At 46.1% G+C, this 19947-nt stretch overlaps 1 long non-coding RNA gene across 1 annotated transcript in view; it reads left to right on the top strand.

Annotated features, from left to right (window-relative positions):
- The first annotated feature begins 7377 nt into the window (after positions 1 to 7377).
- LOC141745108 (uncharacterized) overlaps positions 7378 to 19947 on the top strand; it is a 39465-nt gene continuing 26895 nt past the window's right edge. The window contains exon 1 of the long non-coding RNA XR_012587676.1: positions 7378 to 7495. This is a non-coding gene — a long non-coding RNA (uncharacterized LOC141745108). The remainder of the gene's footprint in view (positions 7496 to 19947) is intronic.

Genomic DNA, 19947 nt, shown 5'->3' with positions numbered 1-19947 from the left:
GGGCTCCCACATGTTTCCTAGAGAGCCCCAGCACCACTCAGGTACCCAGAAAACCTCCATCAGCACCGGGGGGTTTATAGCAGAGGATGGAGATGTGAGACCAGCAGCTCTGCATCACAAGTTCACAAACCAGCCCTCCAGCCTCTCCAGCAGCCTCTCCAGCAGCCGCTGTGCACAGAGGGGTCAGAAAGGCCCCCACCTTGGGAGGCTGAGTGCCAGGCACAGAGAGGAGACATGGTCTCTACAGCAGTCATTCAGTGTGAGCTTTGAATGCAGGTTTACTATAACTATTTGCTGCAAGCTCTTGCTGAGGACAGTAGCTTGCTTGGAGCTTGCTTGTACCCTTCCTCTGGCTTTCCACCCCTGGGGAAAGGGGTCCCTCTTAAGCTGCCTTCCTCATTCTTCTGAGGACTTGTGGTCCACCTGGCTCTTTGGACCCAGGATATTTCTTCCTGACAAGGAGATTTCTCTTCCACTCCCCTCTTTCTCAAGTATTGTTTAGGTTCCATCGCTCTCATCATCAAAGAAGGACCTCTTAAATACTGTCCCAGTAAGTCCTGCTCAACAGGGGAGGTTTGGTGCTCTACAAACTGGGGAAAAAGCAGAGCTGCTCTGTTTTCTGTCTGTTCTGTGTAGATAATTTGTTGCTCCCAGTCATCCGCCTCCTCCTAGGTCTTTTCTCTGAAGGAGGTACTCTTGTCTCCCTGTCATTGTTTCATAGACACACGCTTAGTGATTTCCCAATGGTAGTATGTGGCAACAATGAATCCCCAGTGCACGGAAATGCACATGAAATTGTATTAGTCACACGCAATTAGGCAACACACAGTCACCATGCAATCAGGGGAAGCCTAGATGCAGATTATTGAGGCGCAGAGGTTTTTCATGAACCATATTGTCACCCCCAAAAGCTAATATATGAGAAATGAAGCGTTTTTCCTGAAAGGGGTTGTACTGGGCAAATTTTTCAACGTGAATTGTATTTTAAAGGTTGGAAATTGCCCCTTTGTCATTTCCGAAATGAAAAATTCATTTCATTCAAAATGACTTTTGATTTCACAATTTAAGCTAATGAGATTTTTTTTTTATGTGACTGAACACAAAACACTGAAAAGTTATCAAAACTAAGCAGTGTTGATTGCCCCCGTTGAGCTTTTTTTCACACTTTGTTTGTAAAAATTCTCATTGTCACCTATATTTGCGTTTAAGGAAAAATGTTTAAACATTGAAAACGTTTGCAGGACAGAACAATCACGAGTTGCTCAGCTCTAACGCAATGGCAATTTCACCACCCCCTTGTTACATGATTGTGATATGCAGTCTTGTCTTCTTGACATCTTCAAGAGGATTATTTCTTTCCTTAGGACAGGTACCTGGCTACACATGCATTTACACACTGCAAATCCTCAGCAGACATTTCGGAGCACTTGCTAGATGGGGCAGCTCTGCTGAGATGGAGGAAATGGATGTGGTTTGATTTGCCCGAGTTGGATGGGGTCTCAGTAGAGCTCAAATGGTATTGACTTAGCAAAAGGAGACCTTTGCATGTTTTGCAGTCTCCAAGTGAGATTCGCAGCTTTGATTCAAGGCTGCAATCAGTGTACTACCCACCATTATAATTCCATTGTAATTAATAACTGGAGGCATGTTCAGTAGCTCAGCATGTTTCCCATAGGTGGAATGTTTGCACGCACCATAGGCGCTGCTGGCCAGGATGCTCCCTGAGACAGGGGACCTCTCCCATGGGGTGCTGGGAATGCAACAACACATGCTTGGGGGGAGCACCCCAAAACTTCCTGCATGGTGCCTTGCTGACCTCCATTAAGCCCTCTCTTCGGAACAATTTGGGTCAAGGAGCACTCAGACAACTGGTTATCCCACTGACCAGTGTCACCTCTGCCTTTCCTTGGACTGGCCCCTCTACCTGCACCCCTTGCCCTTTGGACTATACTTACAGTAAGCTCTGAGGACACACAACCTTTCTGTCCTGCGTTACAGCATCTCACATAATAAAGGTCCTGGCTCAGAAGAGGTATCCTCAATGCTGCAGTAGTATAAACACTTCAGTACAAGACATTTCTCTGAAAATATCTAGAATACAGTGAGTTCTGCCCTGCAAGAAACATCTGAAATACTGACCGGTGCCTTGTGAAGTGAACATATCTTCAGCATTCAGCAGCCTAGAAAGCCTGCATGAAGCCTGCAAGATTGAACAGGTTGTGTGTTAACCAACGTGTCCGGCCACCTTAGTGAGGTCACCCTGCAGCAGAGCTCATGAGGTCCCTGGGCACTACTAAGGTGCCCGGCAGCGTTGCACTGCGCAGCCCCTGGATGTGCTGTGCACTTTCAGGAGCTGTTGGAGTGGGAAGCAGCAGCATTAATTGCAGAGCAGCCAAGGGGAATTGCCGGAATCAACCTCACGGGTCCTGCTTGCTTTTGAGGTTCAGCAGTGAAGAGTACGTGGCTTTAGCAGTGTCAAGGGCTTTGCTGGTGTGATGCATTGGAAGTGCTGTGGGGTAAACTTTGATAGCATAACGTTTGTGCTTTTCAGTTACCACGGGGGCAACAACCAGAGGCTGTTTGAGGGGTGCCTGACATTTGTGTAAGTGGTCTGTGCGAGGCACCAACACAGAGAGTAACTGGCTCAGCCTGGGAACAGATGCCTTTGCCCTTTTTAAACCATCAGTTTTTCTCCTGTGTTGTACAGAACAATTTATAACCTACCAAGAGACCCTGTGTCTCATGCCGACCAGGAGAGTCTATTCAAAAAATCTTGCATAACACAGATGAAAACAAAACTACAGTGTGTTATAAACCAAGGTAATCCCAAGCGCAGTGAAGAACTGAAAGACTGGGATCTCCCTAAGACAAGTCTCATGTGCCCAGGCTTCACAGGAAGGGGGTGACAATTAGAAAAGGAGGCTGCAATGTCATACCAGCCATTGAGAATACGGCAGTAAACAATTTGTTTCGAATTATCTTGCATTCAGTATTTTACAGCAGGAACAACACAGATCACGAGGCAGGAAATGCAGAGTAAAAGCCAGCTAACCACAAGCTTTGCCCAGCAAGAATAAATAAATTTAAAAAAAACCCAACAGCACCAAACCCCAAAATATTTAATACATGTTCTCTTTTGAAATAGTCTCGTTTCAAACTTGAGAGGCAGGGCTGCTCACATGCCCGGCTGGCATCGTCTCTCCTCTGCTGAAGCAAGAGTCGTATCGGTCATCTGATTCCCATCTTACCTTAACACACAGCTCTGCCTGGCCACGCCGCGACTGGACAGGGGAAAAATAACCTGAGCTTCACTGAAACGCACTTGGCACAGCAGTCCCTTAATGTTGGTTCACCACTGTGTTTCCAAAAGGTAAATTTAGCAAAAATACACAGGGTGCCCAACCATTTGAAGTGTTCTCTCTGGCTGGAAAAATTAACAGGAGGAAATAAATTGCTCCGAAGTCACTTGTTCTTGGACTTCTTCTTCCATGTGGGCCATCCCTTTCAGAAAGTCTAGGCTCGTGTGCCCTAGGTGACCTGAAAGGTAAAGTGTATACATACATACACATAAACACACATATACATGCGTGTATGTATATGTATATATTTATACACACACACACACATATTTTTGCGTAAGTGCATGTTTCCGAGAGACCTGTCCTTGTACCTCAGTTCAGGGAGCAGAGGTCTCCAAATAGGACCCAACCACCACTTGCATGAAGAACATGCAAGTTGTCCCCAAAACAGTCTGGACAGCTCTCAGGGCCAAATACCCCTGGTCCTCAGAGGCTGAAGGGCAGAGTCATGGCCTGTCCTTGGCACAGCTGAAAAGCACAAAAAATGTTTGTGGTTTTGTCTGTTCCCCAGAGACCTGAACCCTTGCTCAGATAGTCCCCCACACCACTGCCAAGCCCACAGCTCGTACCCACAATTTCTCCAAGCATTTTGGTTAACAAAGATGGCCTGACCAAGAGGAAATGAAGCTCTTCTTTTTTCCTTTTTTCTTTTACGCAATCATGCATCTGTCTTTCTTGTCCTGCCACCACAGAGAAGATGTGGTTGTTGGATCCCGTGGTTGCCTCCCACCACCCTCTGAAACATCTGTAGAGGATGGTGCTTAGATGGCATGGGGGAAGAGCAGGAATTCAAGCCCAGCCACAATGTGGTCTCACAGGCTTCAGATGCTAGTTCTTCAGTGGTCCTTAAGAGCCCTTAAAGTAGGTGTAGGTTTGTGAACCTGCCTTGTTTCCATGTTTGTAAGAGTCCTTGTTTTTTCTTCAGTGGTTTGCAGCATGTAGCATGAGTGCTAAAGGGAAGCACCATAAGCACTTTCTAGTGATTTGAACTTTGCTTGTAAAAAAAAAAAAAAAAGCAGCTTGCTATTGTGCAGGCTCTGCATAGGAGCATCCCTCTTCAATCTAGAGTTGGTTATTATTTAAATAAGAAAGCATTCCTCAAGAGTAAAGAGAAACACTTTTTCCTTGCTCACATTAGCATCAAGAGCTCAAGGAAATCTTTCTCCTCATAAAAGAGTAAGATTTGGGGTCTTCTCCTAATGCTGCCCATGATATTGTGTCATCTCTTTATATCTTACACTTATACACAGCAGCATCTGTACTTGTTGATGTAACCTCAAGGAACTAATCCATCCTGACATATGCAATTCAAGCCAGCATAACTCCCTTTCTCCCCCACCTTTCAGATATCTGTCCATACTACAGGAACGAAGCGCTTCCCAGGGCTGTCAGCCCTGCACAGGAAGACGCTGCTCAACTTCTGGAGCTCTTCTCTCCTTTTTCAAGTGGAGGGGACTTTACTTAGGAAGGGTTTGCACAGGAAGAGTTTGCATGGGTACAGTTTACAACTCAAGTTTTTTTCTCTCCCTATGAGCTTTCACTTATCTCTAAATACGACAAGGAAGCTCTGTAAGTTGCTATACCATGGATAAACCCAGTCTCCTGAAAAACTTGTTTCTCCATTGACCTTTTTGATCCATCGAGCTTTTATGTGACTTGGATGCTTTGTTTAGCTAAATATTTATATAGTAAACATTCGGTGTATGGATTGCTATTAAGACTTCAAGCTCTGCGGGACAGAGGCTGGCTCCCTATTGTGCACCTTGCACAGCCACAGTCAACACAATGCACAGCTATAGCAACAACATTCCTATGGTTTTTGAAGGCAGAGACTGTGACTGATTTTCTCAGGACCAACAGAGCTGCTATCACCAGTTGCTCTGAGGAAGAAGTTTCCAAATTCACCTTTTCTGCAAAGTCTGAGGAGAATGGAGGGGGTGTTGAATTCTATCACGATAATATTAGAAAGAAGATGAGTCAAACGTGCCACAGGGGTGTCCATCAAAGAGTAGAGATAAAAGTAGCGAATTCCAGCAGCAAATTGTGCCTGGCAGACATGATGAAATAATGCTGCTTGAAGGGAGTGAGGGGAAGTGTCGCTGCGCCCCGGGTGCTAGAAGTGAGCGCCAGAAGAGTGAAGTTGTCTTCCCCGCCGCGCTGCAGACTTTCTGTCTGTCGCTGGGTGAGTCACTGCCGTGTGGCTCATTGCAGGAGCGCGAGTGCCTGACTGCTGTGGAAGTGCGTGCAGGTCAGGTGCTGAAAAAAAGTTTAAGGAGCTGAGCGTCTCCTCTCCTGTGATGCACGGGTAATATTTCCTCTGTTCCTTAATACGGTGAGGTCTTTGGGGAATGAAGGGGTTTGCGCTCAAGGCTGCAGCACCTGAGCCGAGCTCTGGGGAGACCCTTCACTATTATTTTGGCACAGCAATAATTGGGGAAGGCCAAAATTTGGTCTGCTGTTTATAGGCAGGACAGAGCTTGCGGACATTGCAGCCCCAGCAGGAAGTCCTCTTGCTCGAGCAGGGCAACAGGTAAAAGCCCATGTGGGATGCACAGAGAAGCACGACCTGGCACGCTCACGTGGCCCTACCTCTGCATTAGCACCCAGGGAAGGGAGCTCCCCCATGCTCCGCTGCATTCAAATGGGATTGACAAACTCTTGGCGGGGCAGCGCTTGGGTTCCCCTGTTGCAGATGGACAGGCAGGACCACACCATCTGGGAAATCCTACCACCGGCGGATGGTCGGTGTCTGCAGGGCGTGCTATGTGGCCAAGGACTTGCCAGCCAGCCCTGGAGGAAGCTGCCTATGCTGTGAAATTAAATTTTTAACCAAGAAACAAAGTTTCCTTTCCTGTAACCCCAGACTTATGAGTCAGCACTTCACACGTCAATTATTTACAACAAAAAGCAAGAAGAGCAATTTTAAGATTTTGTAGGATGGAGGGAAAGTAAAAGGGAGACATTTCCCACAACACTCCTAAGTTAAATATATTCCCTTTCTCTCTTTTCCAGGTCCCCAAGAAATTGTCTTTATTTTGGTACAGTCTTTTGTGTGTAGCAACTCCAGGCCTAGAAATTTATAAAGTTTAGCCTCAAGGTCAATACAAAGGAAACATGTTTTACAGCTAGGGAAACTAGGGCACAGATAGCTGAAATAACTTGGCTGTGTCTTTAATTCCCCATACCGGCTCTATCGTGATGCTACAAAAAGCAGCATGTGCGCACTCCCTACAAGAAGACGCAGGAATTCAAGGAAGGGTACAAATCCCATTTGTGCAATAAACCTGAAGGCTTTCATTTATGCACCCCTTGGTAATGCGTGCTCAGCTCTAGACTGTAAATGAAAATTGCTTTGAGTCACAAGGAAAATCCATGCAACCCACAACCTCAATGCCTAACGGTGCTGGTGAACACCGGCTGAAGTCATGGAGGCTAACGTGGCCTTCTCTAAGTGACAAAGTGATCACTAACTGCCTAATGGCTTTTCCAGCCTCCGCGGGCTGTTTGGCTGCTGCGACGATGTTGTGAGGTGGTGACAAAGGATGCAGGAAGTTCTTATGAGGAGGATGCTGTGACGAGGAAGCAAACAAGATGAGCTGTTAACGAAAGGCAAAAAGCACTGAAATCCCTCAGAATACGTGGGGAGTTTTCTGGTGAGTAATACCAACATTTTAGGAGCAGAAAAATGAATCATTCCTACTCCACACAAACTCCTCTCATCCTGCTGCGATTTACAAACCAGCGCAGTCCCAGGGAGGCCCTCATCGAGGGATGGAGTAAGTGACACTTCTCCTGCGGGGAAGACAAAGTTTCGGCATTTACCCCAGACACCTGTGTCCTGAGACCTCCTGAGAAAGGCTGTGCTCATGCAAAAAGTGATTAGGGCCCATTAAGTGAAACACCTGTGGGATATGCCCAGTGAGAAGACTAGCTATCCTGTCCCATCACCACCCAGCTGGCAGCAATCTGCAAGCAAATACGCTAGCAGCCAAAAATCTATATGAGGAATTAGGTTGTAAGCACCTTTCCCCTCTCCTCTTCCACCAGCCATCAGTTGCATGGGCAGCGTTGGATGCTGTGGGGAAGACAGGAAAGCTGCCTGCTCAGTCTTGTTTGGAGTGACGCAGCTGGTTAAAGTAAGTGGGATGGGTGAAAGTCTTTGTTATGATGAGCTGGCCAGTAGCTCTTGCACAGGCCACCTCACTGGAGGGCTGTGAGCGATATCTGTAAACATGTTTCATGCAAACGTCGTTATCCTTGGCAGCTGCAGTAAAAAAGCTGCAGCTTAAATGAGCGTCTGGTTCCTCAGTCTTTCCTGTGCTATGATCTCATGTTACAATGTGAGCAAACTTCCTATCTGTGAAGAAGGGAAGCAGAGAAGCCTCTGGGGAGCTGAGGTGGATTTTCCCTCCTTCCCATCAGGTGCTACTTTTAGTGCAGGGCTGTGGTGTATCCAGGAGCCTGGGTCAGGGTTAACCAGGGGCTCCCTGCAGCCCCTCGGGTGAGATTCTTGCTCTCCATGCCTCTTGCTGCACTCCCATTGTGCCTGCGGCACGTGCTGTGGTCTCTCTGTGGTCCTTCTGCCCCTATTGGGACCATGCCCTGTCCCAGCATGGCCAGGTCCCCTAGGAGAGCAAGGAAGGCATAGAGAGAAAGCAATGTGTCCAAACCCAGGCTCCAAGAGGCAGGGGGCTGTGAACGGCAGAGGCTGGTGCTGGCATGGAGAGGTTGTGGAAGGCAAACTGCTGTGGAAAACTGCTTTGCTCCTTTTTTCTCCCCTAAGATTTGGGGCTTTTACTGTGCTCAGGGGCACCCCTACAGCAGTCCAGTCATTTGGGGAGGAGGGGTGGATCTTGTGTACTTCCATACAGCAGGGATTCTAGGAGGACCCACAGCTGGCCCAGCTGGGCATAGCAAACACCTGAGTTTCTTACGGTCCTGGGTTCAGTGCCAGTCATCGACAGCAAGAGCAGCAGGAACTTGTGCAGATACTTTTGGGATCCAGGTGCTTATTTTGATAGTGTGGCTGTGTTTGGATTTGTGCTTGTTGTGTGGGTTTTTTTCTTTTTTTTAGAGGTGTAGTGGATTAGTCCTGGCTTGTGCAATTGTTGTACCATGTTCTGTTTTTGCGTTGTACAGGGCTCTGCAATGGTGTCAGGAGACACGCTCCTTAAGTACTCTTATTATTTATCCTCATTGTACAAGCTGCACCAAATAAGTACCAGGCATTTCCAGAAATTGCTATTGATTGGGCAACAGCGTCTACAAAGCTAATCAATAAGTTCCCCCCACCATATATTTATTTGTGATACAACTGCTCTCTTTGTGTGCTTCGTGTGCTTTCCTGAGCTTGTAATTTGTCCAGTGTAAATAGCTGATTTCATCCTTTTTCCTGGGGAAAAAATAGCCCTGCTATTATAACGCCATGCCTCTTCTGGTGAGGGAGGTGTATGTGTCTTCCTGCCTTTAGGGTGGGTAATCTCACCCTTCACAGGAAGAAGATGAAGGGATGGGAAAGAGCCTTGTTGTTTCCTGAACACCAGAGTTACTGAAGTCTCCTGTGGATTTTTGTCCTTTGGCCTTTTCATCCTACTTCTGTTTCTACCATAATAACCCCAGCTCTTTCCACACTGTTCTTCCTGTGACTTAACGACACAGAAGATAACATAATGCTGTAGTTGGGACAGAGCTGTGCAAGTGCTAGTTGGCCAGCCAGGACACACGTGCTGTTTGGCCAGGCGGCCGTTTCCTAAGGGTTGTGTACTGTGTGCCTTCCCACAGTGGGGAACTCATCTGGATCTCTCTCCTCCCCTCCTCCATGGGTTCTCCCAAATCCTACGGGCACTCCTTGTTGCTGAAATTTCTACCACTTTTTCAATTGTGACCAAACTGAGTCAAAAGGTTCAAAAGTTCTTTGAGGAGGACGGATGGCTGGAAGATCATCTGAGTGTCAGTCCAAAAATAATCATTTGTGTGGATGGCTGAATTGCCAACATATTTAGAGTTCTACATTAGGTTTCAAATTCAGAAGAATTTGGATCACTTCCTCTTCTGGCCTCAAATGAATTTTTTATTCATGCTGCCCTGCAGTCCTGGATTGCCTATGGTGAGGATGAGAAAGCACACAAAGCTCTTCTAAAGGGTTTTCCCCACAAACTGGAAGCACCAGAATTTTGCAAGAGCTTCTTCTGTACTGTGGGGCTATGACTAAAGAGATGTTGCCTTTTCTTGCTCCACTACAGCTGACTATGCCCTTCGTGAACTTGGATGTGTGAATGCCCCCACCTCTGTTCTCCTTTAAGGAGAAACAGACCCACGTTTGACTTTCGAAACCCAACGGATCCCACATTTCTCTCTGGAATTTCCCACTTTGATCTGTATGGTCACCACAATTGGCCCCGTTTTGGATATGTTTAACTTTCCTCTCACACACAGATTGGCTATTGGATCCAGGACGGGATTTATATCAACAGGCTTACACATTGCAGTATTTTTGCAAGATTTTGAGAGACTTTCTTAGGAACTACTGCTCTGACCATCATTCTAAGCAAGGCCAAAAACAAGGTAGTGCAGAAGGTGGTGTGTAAGAATGTTAATTGTTGAAAAAATAGTAATACTGGTATCTTTATTGTATTCCCTCAAAAATTTGAGAACTTATTGACCATCTTCATCCCGTCTAAACAGGGAAGCAGAAAGCCAAATAATGTTGTTACTAAAAGCTTATTGAAAATCAATGATCAGGCAATGGTGTGCCCTGAATATAAGACTCCGGGAATTTTCAGAAGTTATAGGAACTCTTTGGTCAGTTGGATGAGTGTCCAGTTGGAGCACAAATAGTCTGAAACAAGCCACAGTAAATGCTGCTGCTTTCCCAGTTGATAGTTACAGGACACGGGAAGGAGCTGAGCATATTGGGAAGGGGGAAAGTTTTGAGGATGCCATTGGTACTGGACTGGAAAAGGGGTAGGTCATGGTGACTGCAGAGGAGCTCTCCGAGCCCTGTGAGAAGGGGAAATGTGGGGGACACTAGGGTAGGTCTGCTGATGGAGTGAAAGGACATAGGGTGTAAATTCTTAGATCATGAAAAGAAGAATGAAGAGGGCTGGAAGAGCTTGCATGATACAATATAGGTGTATGATGAAATACTTGGCTTCTCATTCTAAAAGAACTCCTATAGCCCATTTTCATCAGTTTCTTAAACAACACGAAGTGTCTTTCTTTGCCACTAGGTATGGTATAATGGTATGTCCTGAGAAAGTCAAATTGATCTGTGTAGAATTAATGCTTCTGCTTAATATACATGAAATCTTAGTCAGTGGAGCTAAGCTCCTAAAACCTGAACCTTTGTCTTCTGACTTTGCTTGAGATTACTTTAATTCAAGGCTCTAGACACAATTACAATTAGCTCCTGTTCCTTCCTTCTGCTCCTCTGCATACTCAGTTGCTTGTCCACACCCTCAGCTTCTTGGATCATTGACTCAGATGTTTAAATGGAAAAATACTCAGCACAAGTTTATTGCAATGAGCAGAAGCAAAGAGGGTCTCTGTAAATACTGTGGTTCTTTGTATGCAGCTGGGTTCCCCTATGTTTACTTGACTTCCCCAGTTATTTTCAAGCCACTAAGGTCATTGCTAGTTAATAGTTGGCTAGAAATCAATAGACGGAGAGATGGTTAAAGATAAGTTTTAATAAAGGGTGCAATCAAATTCTAGAAACTTTTATCTCTCTGCTGCTGCCAGTGGTGGGTGGTTTTTGTGCAGTGACTTCATTCATCTTCCAGCTGAACAAACTCCAGGCAGGGTTTTTATCTTTGTAAAATAAAAAGTAAAAGCTCTCATAGCCCACCATGGTGCCTAGTGGCTAGGACCCTTCTGCAGAAGAGCTTAGCCCGGTTGTGCTCAATGCCTTCCATCAGTTTCAACAGAATGTTCATCACATTCAGCACCGTCCTGAGAAAACAAAGCCCCAAGACATGGAGTCAGACAGAGATGGAGCACTGTCATCTCTTGACTGCTCTCTGAACAAATGGGGGCATCTCAAAGTCTCAAGGAGCATTGCTTGTAACGTTCAGTTCTGCACCTTTTATTAAGCATTACGTTGGAGTTGGATTTTAAAAGAGCTAAACTTCATCTTGGAAGAGAAAACATTTGTGCTATGATTTATGCCTTTAAGTTCTGCGTTTGCTTGATTTGGAGTGTGTGCAGGGCACTGCAGAAGTCTAATAGTTATCTCTTGCCAGCTGGACATTACCACATGCAAAAGCAGATCTCTCAAATACCTCTGGTGTGGAGTGATCACTTGAACAAGTGTGTTCAAAGCATGTTGGAGACAATGGCTGCTGTTGGGCTTTGGATCAGGTGCTGCATGATGTTGCTTGTGCTGAAGGCTCCTTGGCTGCCCACAGTTCACCTGGTGATCCCATGCCTGGCACCAGGTTCTCTTCCCGATGGTTGTGCAGAATGTTTTTGGTCTGTGATGCAATGGCATCCCATCCTGCTGCAGCAGATTCACACAAATAGGTATGGCTGGCATTTCCATGCATGCTTAAGCGAGTGAAAATCTTCGACGCTCCACTTAAAGCCCTGCCAGATGTTTTCACAAACGTGACTGGCCACTGGGATGGCCTGGGCTTAGAGTGCCTGCCAGGAATTTGAGGGATTTGTGCTCAGCTCCCTGTTTTGCCCTAGACTTCATCTTCTGCCTCAGGCAAGTTACATCAGTGCTGTGACTCAGTTCCCTAGCAGTACAATGGAAATAGCAGCACTGCCCTAACTTGTGGGACTATTGTGATGGTAAACATCTCTAAGACTGCAAGATACTGTGCTCCTATGATCAAGACAGCCACATCAGCACCTACTGTATAAAAAGTGACTTGAGCTCTTGTATCTCCTGAATGCTTCAGGGAACGATTTGACTTGAGGAAAGTTTTTAGGAGTGCTGAACCTGCCCCAGGGTGTGGGAAGGGACTAGGTAACCATGTAAGTGCTCAGGACTGCCTCATGTGAAAACATTGGCAAATCCTGAAGGTCTTGCTGAACTGGCATGTCACCTGAAAACTTGCACCAGAAGCACCTGGTGCCTGAGGTTCTCCTGTTGTAAGAGCTGGGTCCAGGCTATGCATCAGGGAAATTAATTCAGTCTGTGAATTCAGGGCTATGAATTGAGTCTGAGTGAAGAGGAGCTGCAGGGCGTAATTAACCATCCAAAACTACCTGCTACCTAGAGCCTGCAAATGTTTGCAACTTCTCCAGGGTAGAGAGACACCCAATTCAAAAAAGTGCAAGGATTACTAGGAACTTGGATAAGCTACCACTGGCTGCACTGCCCTCTCAAAGCTTGCAGTCGCCTTACATGCACCACATCTCTGGAGGAACTTCCCCTTCTTATCTCCAGCCCTCCTTCATTTCTGCAAGAGTTGGTCTGCTGGGAGAAAGAGGGGGCCTCTTGGCTAATGGCACTACTTTTCAATGTGCTACAGACAAAGACTTGTTTGGCTACTTTAGCCGCCCAAAGGCGCACCTGTTTGGGCAATTGAAGAAGACTAGGGCATAGTTTCTAAAGATTCACTGTTGGAAGAGAGATGTGGAGTGTTCATTACAAATCCTGCTGGAGACACATGTTCTCAATGGTCCTAGAAGTAACCTCTGAGAAACCTCATGAGGTATTACGTGAATAAAAAGTAGCACAAGAAAGAATGGTAGAAGGTCTTGTGGGGTTTGTTGAACATCCAGACAGCATATGGAGTCCATTTTCATTATGAGACATAAATGAAAACCGTTCATATGTAGAGTATTTTACATTTATATGTAAATACAGTATGCAGTTTCCAAATTAATAGGTGGAAGCTGAGTTACCAGTTTGTTTTGTTGCTATTGTGCAGTAACAGGACACCTCAATGGATTCTATGGGCTCCAGTTCTGGAGCGCCTACTACAAGACAGATATAGGCGTACTGGAATGTGTCCAGAGAAGGGCCACAAGGATGATCAGAGGGCTGGAGCACCTCTCCTATGAAGACAGACTGAGAGAGCTGGGGTTGTTCAGTCTGGAGAAGAGAAGGCTCCGAGGAGACATTATAGTGGCCTACCAGTATCTTAAGGGGGCCTACAAGAAAGCTGGGGAGGGACTTTTTAGGATGTCGGGTAATGGTAGGACTAGAGGGAATGGATTAAAACTAGAGATAGGACAATTCAGACTGGACGTTAGGAAGTTCTTCACCATGAGGGTGGTGAGACACTGGAACAGGTTGCCCAGAGATGGTGGAAGCCCCATCCCTGGAAGTTTTTAAGGCCAGACTGGATGGGGCTCTGAGCAACCTGGTCTAGTGGGAGGTGTCCCTGCCCATGGCAGGGGGGTTGGAACTAGATGATCTTTAAGGTCCCTTCCAACCCTAACAATTCTATGATTCTATGTTTTTATGGGTAATGTAAGATGCAGCCTGTTTCTGCAGTGGCATTATCTAGCACACCCAGCTCATCACCCTGTCTAGGAACTATTTCCTTGTTGGTCCTTTACTTGTAAATAATTTCCAATCCACTTTACGAGGTAAAATCTCTGCATTAATGCTCTTGATAGTACATTCGAAGCAAACGTTTTATCAGCCCTTCTTCTCTATGGATTTTGGACATAGAGCAGTGAAATTGAAATACAGCTGAGAATTCAGTCCTGCTTTCAGTGGGCAAAGCACATAATATCTCTCAATCAACCTGCTAAATATAATTTAATTCCTCCTGATCCATCTTCTGGGGCTAGAGGCTTACAGGTTTGCTCGTCTGTGAGGGTCAGCAGGTGAGAGCATGGTTTTCTGGTGCTTGTGATAAAGTGCAAGCCTATGTATGCTTCATACCCCTGCCTCTGTGCTGTGTGAATGGTGAGTGGCCTGTCGCACCTGGCACAGAGCCACACCTGAAACCCAAACCTTTGCTGGGCTGATAAGCCAAGCCATGTAATGAGAAAGGAACACTCTGCCTTGCTTTTGAACACACTCAAGGACACACACAATGTCAGCCTGTCCAAAGGCAGGAAGGATTTTTTTGTAAAGGGGGGGGGGGGGCGGGGAGAAAGGAAAACCCTTATTTTTTTTTAATACTGAGTAAACAAAGTGAGGTTTTGGATGTTTGCGGATTAAGACTCAGAATCTGTAAGCATTAGGTTCTCATTTGCTTCGAATAAGGCCAAGGTCACAAATGACCTGAAGTCGTGGTTTGTATTACTTTGCATGGAGAACTGGCCAGAGTTTGTGAACGAGCAGTAAATTTGCCCCAAAACTGCTTATGTAAGGCCCAGCCTATTTGCTCCTTAGTGTCAAATATGGTTTGAGTTTTGGTCAAGGGAAGAATAGGGATGTTGACATCAACCATTTTCCCATAGCTTGCAGAAAGCATTTTGACTTCTGTTTCAAAAGGATATTTTTCTGCGTGCGGAACTTTAGTTTGGAAGTGTGGAAAGGGGGAGGGCAAAGTTAAATAACTCCAACCCTAGAATTTTACTTGTCAAACTAAACGTTTTGGACGGATCCTGAAGTACATTTCCCAATTAGCTTTGTTTTGCTAAAATTGGGTGTTTTCCACTTGGTTGTCAAGGGGGGATGAAAGGAAAATCTTCCTTGTAGTCCCAGCTTCAAGCAGAGTATCGGGTAGGAGATCGCATAAAGGTTCTGGGCTCATTACTTTGGGTGCAGCACAGACAAGTAGCAAAAACAACCCTCCCCTCCCTGACGAACGCCTGAACAGGAATTAGACAGGATGCAACAAGTGGACAAAACGCAAATGGGAGTGTTGGAGGAGGATGAAATGAGGAGGAAGCTGTGCCTTGCCGTGGGCCAGCCTGCTGCCAGATGGGTGTGAAGGGTAGGCCTGTGGCACAGAGGTGTTTTAAGGAGCTATGTGAAAGATGCTACTCTGCCTGTTGACATGAATTTTGAAGCACACGTGGTGTAAAAAAAAAAAAAAATCTCTGCTGTTCTTGGCATTAATGACTGGTAGCTTCATCAACAAGACCTGAATATGAATGGTGTCATGGGAGTTTCCGCTTTCTTCACTGTCTCGGATAGCGCTACAAGTCAGGCTCGGAGCTTGTTGATGTTGTCTGGGCCCACTGCCAAGGCCCAGGCAGGAGCTGGCTGGGGGGCAGGGGGCTTTCTCTCCTGAGCAGTCAACCCAAAAGCTTTTCATCTTCAGAAAATGTCAGTTAACAGATCGAAGATGCTCAAAAATGCCGACTGCTCGTGGTTCCTGTTGTCTGCAAATCGGAGCTGTGGGTGCTCAGGTCATGACTTGAATAAACATCAGAGTAGGATTCCCAGTAGCAGCCAAATGCTTAAGCTCTTTGCAACTCGGTGACTCTTGGACACTCACAAAGATGTTCTTGTTGATCCTTTGGTGAAGCGCTGAACTTGAGATGTAGATCTGAAATTCTGCCTGGAGCCTGCAATTCTCAAAGCAGCTCCAGGAAGCCACGTGCAAACTCTTGGCTTGGTTCAGCTCCACTCAACACCTTTAGAAATGTGCACCCATGTGCAGCTGAGGCAGAGAACAAGAATGAGATGGGAGGTGGTGCACGGTGGCAGTGCAGCTGCCTGGCTTGGACAACTCAGCTTGGGGCTGCTTGAGAAGTTTGCCCATGAGACCTGTGAAGCCCACTCTGCCTTGGCACTAAATCCTGTCCTTGCTCTGAACAGCAGTGGGACCCCCGTAACAACTGGTACCCACCCTACAGTCTGCCATATGTAGGTTTTCCAGATCACTGGGGCAAACTACAGCAGAAAGTGCTGCTCTGGGCAGCTGGAGATGAAGTAATGGTTCAGAACTTTTTTCAGGGTAACCAGCAGCTGATTGATAGGCACCAACTATCCTTGTTGCCATTCAGGTCTGGACTCTCTTGGTGGGTTGTTCCTAAAGAGATGAAGAGAATGGCTGCTAAAGCTGAAGGAGAATGTTATTTGCTAACAGGGTCTTGGGCTGCTAATTAGGAGAAAGTTTCTAACCTTTGGATTTTGAAATTGCTTCTCAGTAGGAACAACAAATGCAAGAAACTCCTGCCCAAGGATGTGGCTTGACGAACATCAAAATTGTCACAATTACAAGAAGAGAATATTTGCAATAGCAAGAGATTAAATGTATTAATCACTGAGTGTTTCCAACCTCCTGTTCCAGTTGTGATATTCCTGTGATATTAACTCTTGTTTCAAAGCAAACTGGTCTAAAACTTCAACTCCTTGGTATCATCTTTAGCCTATTCCCTCCCCTAACCAAGCTATTAACTTGCAGAATCAGTTACTAAAGGCACTTGTGCCCCCCTAAAAATCTCCAGAGCCAACTGACTTCCTACTTCTCCTTTCTGATCTGATTTCAGGTCAAGATCTGAATATGCTTCAGCACTCCAGTCCAATTAAAAAATTCAATTTGTGTTTAAAATCTGTTTGGGGGTCTTTAATCCCCTGGCAGTAGATTCCTCCCCTCCTTGCAAAGTTGTAGAGAAAAGCATGTTCAGTGTTATTAAATGGCTCGCCAAACTAGCCTAGTGGCTTAGCAGGCTTATGCGAAGCTTACGGTACTCAATGGAGCGTGGTGGGACACCCAGCACTGTCTGCCAGGTTGGGAGTTGAATCAGTGCTATCTGAGTGATATTATCCAGGATGCCTGGGGACAGAGGAAATTAAAAGTCACTAATACTTACTGCCCTGAGCCAAGACTCAATTGCAGAAGCACCTGCAGGGTTGGCCTGCACACCTACTGCTTTTTTTTTTTTTTCCCCTTGGTTGACTCTTCAATGTGTTTTTATTTCCAAGCCAGTGGATGGCATAAGGCTGGCTCTGGATGGCCAAAATAGTCAGGGATGAGGGATTCTGTTGATGTGCAAAAGGTCTCGGGGACGCTGTTGGGAGTGAGGGAGAAGAGCGATGGGAAATGAGCAGCCTTTTCCCTTTTGACTGCTGATCTCTGAGTCTACAGAAAATAGATGTGGGAGACGGCCTTTGCAGCATGATGGGGCAGGAGGGGGAGGGGGAGGGAAGGCAGGCTAAGGCTGTTCCAAAATTTTCATAAAAGGGCTTTGTCCAAGGAAAATCTGGCGTTTCAACTGACCAGAATTTCCTCTTTACTGGGAGAAATATCTCCTCTTGAATGTCCCCTTTTTTAGCTGGAAGTTAAACTACTAGAGTTTTGGATGAAATGAAGCATTCTCTTTTTTGCAGTTTTTAAAAGAGAATAAAAAGTTTCTTTTTAAAGAGATTGGAGAAGAAATGTGAAATATCAAGGTGAGCTGAATGTTCCGAAAAAAAAATTCTTCAGTTTGACTCAGAATAAAACCTTCAGATTATTCTGAACTGCCAGTGAACCGAAAAATCAGTCATTTGCACTAATGATAAGTAACTGGCAGGTTGTTTTGCCTGTCAAATTCTGTGTCTTGTGGAGTGAGCACATTGTTGTCTGCTGCCATGATCTACTGAGCTGTTAAGAAAAAAAAATAATAATCAAATGCAGCTCCTCTCTGCTGGCAACAGGGCTCGCTGACAGGTGCAAGGGACTTATTTTTCTCTTCCTGCCTGGACCATGGGAATGAGGGACCACAGTCCCAGTTTGTGCTCTCAGAAACTGCCATGGCCTAATATATACTCCAAGTTTTCCTCTGGGTAGCGATGTTCAGAGACTGTCATAGTAATAATCACTGATTATCTGGATGGCAGTGGCATCTGTAGGCAGCTGCCCATGTCAGGGCAGGACGCAACACCATAGTGTGTCCCAATGGGGAAGGTGGAGGATAAGATGCGGCAGGGCGAAGGTAGTAACTCTGCTTTCCTCAACCCGCTGCTCAGGGTTGGTGTTACCCACTGCCACAAACAAGGGCAACTGACAGAAGTCAGCTGGGCCCTTCACTAGGGTGAAGAAAAAGAAATCTGTGTGTCTCGCAGCTTCTCCTCCTACTTGGGAGATGGATGTGTGTGTTTGGGAAGCAGCCTACCTTCTCCCAGGAAGGTGTATTACGTACTCCATATACCTTGAACTTGTATCTTGATGCTTGTACTTATTTAGCCTTGGGTGCTTTGCTGATAATGCTGTCAAAACAGAGGGGAGTAGGCTGCCTGCCAGGTGGGGACTGCCATTTGCTGAGAGGTGGGCTGAGAATGGTAAGAGAATAAAGTCCTGTGACTTGGGCTTTTGGTGCAGAAGACTGCCCCAAATCCCACATGGGCCAGAGTGTTGTCATGGGCTTGTAAGAGCCCAGCAGGCTGAGAAGAAAGGAGGTGATGGCTTATGGGCAGAATGGAGGGAGGGATGGGGCACAGGCAGGATGAAAGTCTGGGGCGGCACAGTCACTGCTGGGGTCTTCCTGGGCAGGAGAGAGGTCCCCTTACTGCAGGTCTAGTGGTGGGGTAAAAAAAGGCTGCAGGGAAGGTATACAGCCATAAGTTGCTGCAGGGAGAGGATGCAGCATGAGGATGCGTTGAAGCTATTAACTTTCAGTAGCCCAGACTTGATGGCCAGGTAAGAAAAGGCGAATCGTAATAACTGTGATTTCATGGTATCTCTACAAGGTGACCAGGGACTTGCTGAGTGAGGCGGTGTCTGAGCTGGAAGGAAGTTCAGCTGGGAAACTGTATGAGGGTCTGGGTTTCATCTGAGGTGCATCTGGTGGTTGTGGTTAAGGCAGAAATCTGGTAGTTAAGGCAGAAATCTGGTAGTTAAGGCAGAAATCTGGTAGTTAACCCAAATCAGAGTTTAGGGGTGGGGGAGGAAACAAGCTGCCAGTGTGGGCTAGACCTCTCATCTTAATATTGTTCCTCCTGTCCGCTGTGTGAATCCTCAGGAGGTTTCTGGCCCTACATGCAGAAGGTGAGGCAGCTCAGCAGGAGCCTGCCCAGTGCAGCTCAAGGGCTGGCTGCCAGCGAGGCTCCTGGCAGCCTTCCTCACACTGTGGGAGTGAGCCTGACCCTGACACCTACGGCATGGGATGGGAGCTGGGAGCAGTGGGACTGGACTGTTTTAGTACTAAAGTATAAAAGTAACCCCTGTATTTGTTTTAAGTGATTTAGAGTTTGGGTTATGTCTGGCGATTCAGTGTGTTAATTCTGCTAGATATGTAGGTTTGTTATCTGGAGGAAAAAAAAAAATCTAGTGACCATGATATGCTCAGGGGCCAGGTCTGGCTTTACCTTCAGCTTGCTGTAATCTCTGGCTCATCATGTGGATAAAGAGCAAAATTCAGTAACTACATGTGCATCCTCCCTGCCCCAGGAGCTGAAATTCTTACCTAAATAAGGCTTATTTCTCAGAAAACATCAGGCCATGGTTACAAGTAAGTATTGCTCTAGAAGCTAAACTGGCTGCTGTACACCAGAGTAGAGTAACATGTGGTGCTGTGGCTCTATTTCCTACGAAGATTCCTATGAATTTCTATTGAAATTCATAGAATATTCATAGAATTTCTATGAAATTCTATTTCCTATGAAATTATTTTCATTTTCCTTCCTCTTTTTACCTTTATCGTCTAAAACATGAGGTGCCAGGGTCCATCGGGTGACTGTGCAAAGACATAGTCATGACCAGTGTGGTAGTGGTAGGAGAAGGGCGGGCAGGGTTGGAGCAAG

The sequence above is a fragment of the Larus michahellis genome, chromosome 6 (assembly GCF_964199755.1).
Source record: "Larus michahellis chromosome 6, bLarMic1.1, whole genome shotgun sequence".
NCBI classification, from domain to species: Eukaryota; Metazoa; Chordata; class Aves; order Charadriiformes; family Laridae; genus Larus; species Larus michahellis.
Note: the sequence above shows the minus strand (reverse complement) of the source record. Positions and strands in the feature narration are given on the sequence as shown.